The sequence below is a fragment of the Cryptotermes secundus genome, unplaced genomic scaffold (genome assembly GCF_002891405.2).
Source record: "Cryptotermes secundus unplaced genomic scaffold, Csec_1.0 scaffold1806, whole genome shotgun sequence".
In the NCBI taxonomy this organism is placed as follows: domain Eukaryota; kingdom Metazoa; phylum Arthropoda; class Insecta; order Blattodea; family Kalotermitidae; genus Cryptotermes; species Cryptotermes secundus.
In genome coordinates, this window is record NW_019743678.1 from 110,295 (window position 1) to 118,701 (window position 8,407).

The 8,407-nt window shown below is 39.4% G+C and overlaps 1 long non-coding RNA gene across 1 annotated transcript; it reads right to left on the minus strand.

Annotated features, from left to right (window-relative positions):
* Positions 1 to 75: 75 nt before the first annotated feature.
* LOC111874288 lies at positions 76 to 8,073 on the minus strand. Its single transcript, XR_002844524.2, has 3 exons — positions 7,248 to 8,073; positions 2,630 to 2,991; positions 76 to 271 (listed from the first exon to the last, which is right to left on the minus strand). It is a non-coding gene; the product is annotated as an uncharacterized LOC111874288 (long non-coding RNA).
* Positions 8,074 to 8,407: the final 334 nt, after the last annotated feature.

Sequence of the window (8,407 nt, forward strand, 5' to 3'; positions counted from 1 at the left end):
GGCTACCGTGACCGGCAGTGTATAAGAATAATATATAAGAATTCAGTTCGTACCTCACAGGAAACAGATCCGAACCCAGGATCCCGGTTTCCAAGCGAGCGAAGACAGTGCATGCCTTAGACCGCTCGGTTACTGTGACCGGCTAATTTGGTGTTTTCCTAACAGAAATTTGTAGATGAGGCTTCATTGCTTGAAACAGTCGAAGTTACTTTAGGTGACCAGATCTGATAATGACATTGTAACAGGAGATCACGCAGTCTACCATAACTGACTGTAAAAAAAAATCAAAACAGTTTCAATGGACGAATCAGGAAATCCGTCATGACATAAGAATCAATCGAGCGGAATATGCCACCCAATAAATCGATCGCAACAGACAAATCGATATGTTTCAACAGGCATTTTAACTGACTGCTAGATAGCTGATGGCTCTCGCCAGCACAGTGATTCTTGGTTCTGAACCCCACGAGAGAAGAGTACAAGATATGAAGCTCCTCATTATGCAGTTGTCTCCAGCCAGCTTAGGTCGTTTATCCAAGGAATCCGTCCAGATCCGAGGTTTTGTTTTCATTTTCGTAACATAATTATTTTTTACGGTGAGGAGTTGTTAGCCTCACGCCCAACTCCAAAGCTGGAGGCTACCCCTTGTCGGCTGTCCGCGACTGCTTATTCAATATATTCACAGCCTCCCTCCAAAACTAGAGTTCGTCTCCTATATCCGCAACCTGAGGACGCGTCATGCCGCAGTGACAGGGACCCACCTAACATGGAATATTAACATTTTGAACTACGCGTACGTTTTTTTGTACTTTCACGACTAAACGAAGGTTATGGTTCTTTATACGAACGTACAATAAACGTTTACGAGTTTGGAGTGTTGTTACAACGATACATGTAGGTATGTCTACTGCCATCCACATAAATGTTCTCTTGGAATCGTGTTTTGTCTGATTAAGGAAATTGTGTATCGTTACTGTGTTTGCACCGACTAAGTTAGCCTAAATGTTGACGCTTTTACTTTATGTTTGAATGATGCTAGTTTCGATTCTAAAGTCGCGTCCACATTACTCGTGCTCGTCCTCGCCAGGCTTGTGCTCGTCGGGAGACTCGTCTGGCTTTTACTTGTGCTCGTAAATCTTCGTCCACACTACTTCAGTTGCTCGCGTGAGGATCCGTATATTTACTCGTAGTGTGTATAGGCTGTAGTCGTATTTTAATTTATTGGCTATAGTTTTTAAATTTAAAATTTAAAATTTGTGTGTCTCGTGACTTGTCATATCGTCCACATTACTCGCGAGCATAGCGAGTTACACGAGCACGAGAACAAGCACAAGTAATGTGGGCGCGTCTTAAGCTGGGGTACCTAATATCCTAAGAATCTTCTTGGCTACCCCCAGTTACTTTACGCAAATTTCGGGGCGGTACCCTTAAACAAACCACGATCACTGCTTCTCACGTATCTCGCAATTTCTCATCCATTAATCATCTTACCATTTGACGCTGTGTGGTCAAATGCCAAATTTGTCATTTGTAATCGAATTCAGGCTCGCCAACCTCATATTACTGAGCACACATGATATGGCCTCTAAAATCAGAATAATTTGGTATACTCGTATATGCATCAATACGGAATGAAGAGAATTCTGTCTTCTGGGATGTTATTGAATGTAGTCCTTTGGAAGTCAGCCTACGTTTCAAAATAGAGCTCTAATATCTGCCTGCTTCATACTGGATTCCTGCTTAATTTACTTATCGGTTCTGAAGAAAGAGGTAATATTTCTATCCGAAACATTTGTTAACTTTCACCGGGCTACGGGGCATTCCATCCAACAATATAGAACTCTTCATTGTTAGTGCTGTAAGAATATTTAATCATACGTATGTGATAAAATATAAGAAATTTCCTTTTCAGTTTTGTGCCTCAAACTTGGTCAGTCAATGAATATGTCTGAGACCAGGATGCTGAGGTTTGGACCCAAGAGGGATAAAGTAGAGTCGCGAAAATTTCATATTGAGGAGCTTCATAATATGTAACTTTCGCCAGATATTATAAATATGATCTAATCAGGAAAAATGAAAGGGGCTAGTCTTGTAGCACGCATTGGACAGAAGCGACGTACAACAGTGAAAGTTTCTTTGTAGGAAATATTGAAGGAAAAGGACGGTCTGGTAGACACAGGCATAGCCGGGAGTATAATATTAAAAAAAAGTCTTAAAGAAATATGATGGTAAATTTCGGAGTGGATAATATGGAGTCGGGTAGTTAACTATTGCGAGCCCTGGTGAATACGACAGTTAATCTTTGTGGTCCATCAAGACGTCTGAATTTCTATATTTTTTGTTAGTTTCACAGATAATATTATGATCGATGTTGGTTTTATTAGTTAATTAGTTAATTACATAGGAACCAGGCAAAGAATTCTCACGGATTATCTCTCCTTCCTTCTTCCCTCTCATCTTACGCTTCCCTTACTTCACTCCCACTCGCCTATTCGATTATTTTCTCTGTTTTTTAATTCTTGTTTGATGATTTTATTATATTCAGATAACTTTCTCTCTGTAGTAGCTCTTATCCCCACCGAACGTGAGAATTCTTTGGCTGTCTCAGCTATAGTTATGTGAAGATTACCCATGATTCGTTTCGAGCTGAAACGGTGGTAAAAACGGCAGGTGCTGTTCCCAACGAAGCAGTTTATCCCCACTTCCGCCTACATATTCCTTTCACTTTCCTAGACCTCGGTCCACACGAAATATTTTTGAAGATGGAACGCCTCCATCGTGAATGTTCCGCAGAGATTTGCCAATCCTCGCTCTCAAATTCACAGTCACCGTATCGAGTCTGTCCAGTAGCAACACAGCTCGACCACAGCTCGTTGCTTACACATCCAGATCCGTGGACTGTGCCCGGAGGAAGTAGTCGATGATTCCAAATATTCCTCTTGCGACAAAATATAGTCTTGAAAAGTGAACTTCCGTAATATCTTGACGTGTCTGTATAACGACAATTAATAGAGAGATTGTTACTGAAAATAGTACTGTTACAATTTTTGAACAGAATACTTAAAAGTATCCAGGTTACAATATATGTAGTTATGTTTATATGCATAATGGTTCTCTATGTTTTGTGCGCGCCCGAAGTGAAATATTCCCGTACTGCCAGTGTTCGGTGTGAACATGGTCGTTGAAAGAAAAATGTTAAGAATATTACTGCGTAGTGATCTGAAGTTGTAAGGTCATTACTGACTCTAGTATCTCGATTCAAACTGTGTACCAGTGCCATCTTGTGGTCAGAAGTCCATCTGCTTTATGACCGTCATATCTTATGCAAGCAACGTGCTGAAGAATGGTCCTGTGTTACATAAATTTGAATTTTCCACTGTCTACTGTATAGAATACAGTAAACTCTCATTAATCTAATTAATTAATCTAATTAATTCTATGTAAGATTTGAGGTTTTCACGGCGGTGACTATGAAGAAAGCAGTCTTCTGGGATTTGGCACCGTGTATATGTGGTGTTAAGCGACGTTTCGGAGGAACGTATAGCCTCAATCTTCAAGGTAGAAGGAAAAATATAAGAAATCCGCAAACGAAAGACCGTGAGAACCGGCCTGAAACGTCGGTTAACACCACATATACACGGTGCCAAATCCCAGAAGACTGCTTTCTTCATAGTCACCGCCGTGAAAACCTCAAATCTTACATAGAATTAATTAGATTAATTAATTAGATTAATGAGAGTTTACTGTATTCTATACAGTAGACAGTGGAAAATTCAAATTTATGTAACACAGGACCATTCTTCAGCACGTTGCTTGCATAAGATATGACGGTCATAAAGCAGATGGACTTCTGACCACAAGATGGCACTGGTACACAGTTTGAATCGAGATACTAGAGTCAGTAATGACCTTACAACTTCAGATCACTACGCAGTAATATTCTTAACATTTTTCTTTCAACGACCATGTTCACACCGAACACTGGCAGTACGGGAATATTTCACTTCGGGCGCGCACAAAACATAGAGAACCATTATGCATATAAACATAACTACATATATTGTAACCTGGATACTTTTAAGTATTCTGTTCAAAAATTGTAACAGTACTATTTTCANTTAGACCGCTCGGCTACCGTGACCGCCTTCTAAGTTTTTAGGACAATCTTTTGCTTTATTAAGAAGGATTATCACTTCACCCGGATGACGTCTCCCTCAATTTAATACGACGGAAAAGTATAGGAAAAGACCAGGTCAGAATTGAGACCAGATTACAAAGAGCCGAGATACAAAGCGATACGAAAGATTACCGAGGTTAGCGATGCATGAATGTTATAACAGTTGAAGAAGAAATGTCTGAAGGCGTTGTAAGTCCGAGTGATTGTGTTAGTGAGTGTAAACAGGCGAGTGTCCAGTAAACATATTCGTCTAATCCGAGACCACACAATTTTCTTGTCGCGTTACCTAGGAAACACGCCATAATTTAAAACATATGAGACTTATGTGGGACTATAACTGACACAGTGGACATGATGAAAACAAATAAAAGGAGACTGCAACTAAACATACCAGAAAAATACCACATCTAAACATCAGTAAAAACAAGCTATACACGAACAATACATACATCGATATAAACCGATATTTCAATCATTACAAAATTTAAACACTAGATAGCAGCACACACACGCTATCCGCCCCATATAAAACCGAACCAGCTATACACAACGCTCATTACACCTACACACGGCATAACGGAGAGACACACAAAAGTAAGTAAACATTCAACTGAATTAAATGTAACATAAATATATTACATACATAATAGTAACACAGCTCATAATTATATGTTATAGATATATCGGTCTACAAAACATGCTGTGAATAAACGAAATTATAATTCGAAGTTTAAACTTAAATTCATAAAATCTGGGAAGTGTTTCGAAAAGAGTTAGGACAGTGCATAAAATTTCTATAATTTCTCCAACAATTTTAGTGCACTGATGACGGCCAAATAGATTTGAACATGCCGTACAATAGATGTGTTGAATAGAGATATACAGCTTAAAACAACTGAGAGTTTTCAAAATTAAATTTCAGAAGTTTTTATGTGAGTTGTACGTGAGACAGCTGTAAATACAGCAATAAAATGTGACTGGCTTTTATGTTGTTCCCGGCCTAAAAGTGAGGTGCTGTTTTCAGTCAACTCTACTTTCTGGAAATGCAGCTTCACCCTCTTATTGTATTGTATTGTATTGTATTGGAGAGGGTAGGTTTCCCCATGCACTTAGACCAACTGTTGGTCCATTGTGCATCCCCCTATGATATTCTACCCGTCTCTATTCCCTACCGGTACTGGTGCGTACCATCAGTCCCGACTCAGCCAGCGAGTTCGGCCTCTACTGGCTCAGCGGTATCTCGATGCTTCCCCATCTACCAGAGGCGTTAGAGATTACTGTTGGACGGGAAATGTCCTGAATTTGGCTCAATGGTCCCTTTGGGACATGAGGTTCTTTTACCTGCCGTAAAGCTACGACACGGGACCCACGGCTTAAAGTCCCTCCCGGAGGACTTGTTCCCTGAATTTTTCCGCCCTTAAAAATTCCACGACCTCCGCCGGGTTTGAACCCGCGTACCTTGAGCTTCACCCTATCACCTGCTTGCATCTCTTAATTGCATGGATCAAGCTTTTGCCGGCCTTGTTTTCGGGAAGAAATGCTCAGTGGAATGGCCCCTGGGTCACCTGACTTAAAATTATGGATTTCCTTTTGAGGTAGAGTGGTGAAAAACAAAATATTTACACGTAAACCTAGGACAATTGGAGACCTGACGACTTATATCGAGGACACTTACTATAACATTGACATGAATTATGGATTCCGTGCTTATGTAATACCGTCCAGTCTGGTGACCATTTTTTAATACTCGTACTTTAAGACCTAGTTATGTATGTGTGCATGTATAAGTCGTGTAAATTAAATAATATGATTATTGAATTAATTCCTCATTTCAAATGTGTCATAACGTTTCCTCTACTCTCTATGCATGTGTGTGTATGTGTTTGTGTGTCCTGAACACGCATCACATTATCATATTCTTACTTACTTACTTACTTATGGAGCTGAGCCCTTCTTGAGGAGCCGCCAAATCTGGAGCCTCTCAAGAATTTCCCAGCATTTTATGGAACCCGAAGGTTCATAACCGTGTTCATAAGAACCCTCCACTGGTCCATATCTTGAGCCAGAGCAATCCAATCCATAACACCCAATTCTATCTCTCTAAGATTCATTTTAATATTGGCCACTCACTTACGCTTTGGTCTTCCCAGTGGTTTCTTTCCTTCTGGCTTTCCCACCAATGTCCTACATGCATTTCTCGTCTCCTCATTCGTGCTACCTGCCCTGCCCACCTCATCCTCCTTGACTTGATCATTCTAATTATACTTGGAGTAGAGTACAAGTTATGAAGTTCCTCATTATGAAGTTTTTCCAACCTCCTGTCTCTTCATCCCTCTTCGGCCCAAATATTCTCGTCAACACCCTGTTCTCAAACACCCTCAGTCCATGCTCCTCCCTTAATGTCAGAGACCAAGTTTCACTCATACAGAACCACGGGCAAAATTATAGTTTTGTATATTCTGATTTTTATGTTTTTGGACAGCAGACGAGAAGATAAAAGGTTCTGGACTGAATGGTAGCAAGCATTACCTGAGTTCAATCTCCTCTTAATTTCCTCCTGAATCAGGTTTTGATTTGTTATCATCGTTCCCAAATATCTGAACTGTGCCACATTTTCAAAACATCTCTTACCTATCTTTATGTCACGAAATTTCCCTGCATTCTGGTGACAAGACAGCAACATATGCTCAGTTTTCTCTAAGCTTATTTCTAGATCAACCCCCTTACTAGCCTCAATTAAAGTTTGTGTGATTAAATTTATGTTATCTACATTATCACACGGTAAATTCAAACCATCGGCACAGACCAGCAGCTGATGCATCACCACACTCTCGGTCTTCAAATTGGGGGCTTCATTTCAGACCACAAACTTCGCTGGTTATGGAGTACAGAAAATTTTTTCATCTCTATTGTGTTTATTAGGAAATATTTTCTAAATCCCTATGTAGTTCTTATAAAATGCCAGTAGAGGTCACATATATCAGATATACACATTTTTGTAATGGTTAAATTTTCAACACCAGCCCTTGGGGATTTGAAACAGCTGTAAAATTTGTATGCTGTAACCCACCTGCATATTAACGCCTTCTCCGGCGCCGTCCAAACGTCCTTCTGCAGCGTCCGTTAGCCTTCTTGAAGCCGGTTTCACACTTTCCGTTTATAAGAGGTGCATCTATCATTGACCTTAACTCCAGCTCTTCCTGAAGCGTAGTGTTAACTGAGTCTTGAGGCAGCGTTGATGCTTCGACTTGTTGGTCATCTTCAGAAGAACCCGGAATATAAGTCGACAAACCGTACGTCGAGAGTCGAACCGTAGGTAAGGGTGTAACCACTGATTCTTGCTTTTGTTTCGGAAGAAGTACCGTATGAACAATATTTCTTATTTGGCCCACGATATCAAAATTAATTAAGTGACAATGAACATGTGTAAAATGCGACATAAATGCCAACATTATAACAAAATAAACCGGCTGACACATGAATTTCATGTCTAGACTGTAGTTTTGAATGTGTAAGTTATTTGTATCTCAGCTTAACACAGAACTTGATTTATCACGTAACTTTTTCACGTAATTACGATATTACGTATCAGAAAACGTCCTAGAATTCTCTATAGTTAACACTTGGCAGATTCAAGCTAAAATCTAACTGATTATTTAATTTTTCATGTTATGATAGGATGTATTTACTTTCTTATAAAACAGTCCAAGTTTCTTCGATAAGGAATATGTCAGTTGTAAAGCCACTTGCTTATGATTAGATGATATTGCATGGTTGCACTAATTGCAGTTGCTGTTGACTGCCACAGAATGTTTGGTTTTATTGCTGCCTGTTCTCAGGTTTACATTAATACAGCAGATATTGTGTTCATCAGTTCTTTTATAGCCGCCAGGAGATTCCTCTTTCGCGATATATTATAATATAATTCGCCAATTTATTCCTACGCGATATTTGGAATTCTAGTAACTGAGGTCATAGGCCATTATAACGTGATAAGAGAGTTCATTATATTTAGCGGTGACATTGACACACTGAAACAAATTATTATTTTATTCAAATAATTTTCTAGGGTTTAATTTTTCTTTTTTCTTTAGTGTGCAAAGAACGTTAAATCTTAGAATTTAAAGTTAAACCCGACACATCTTTTTTCCATAACCAGCGAAGTTCAGTGTCAAAAAATAAAATCCCCAATTTAAAAATCGAGGATATGATAATGTGCTGCGTGGTCAG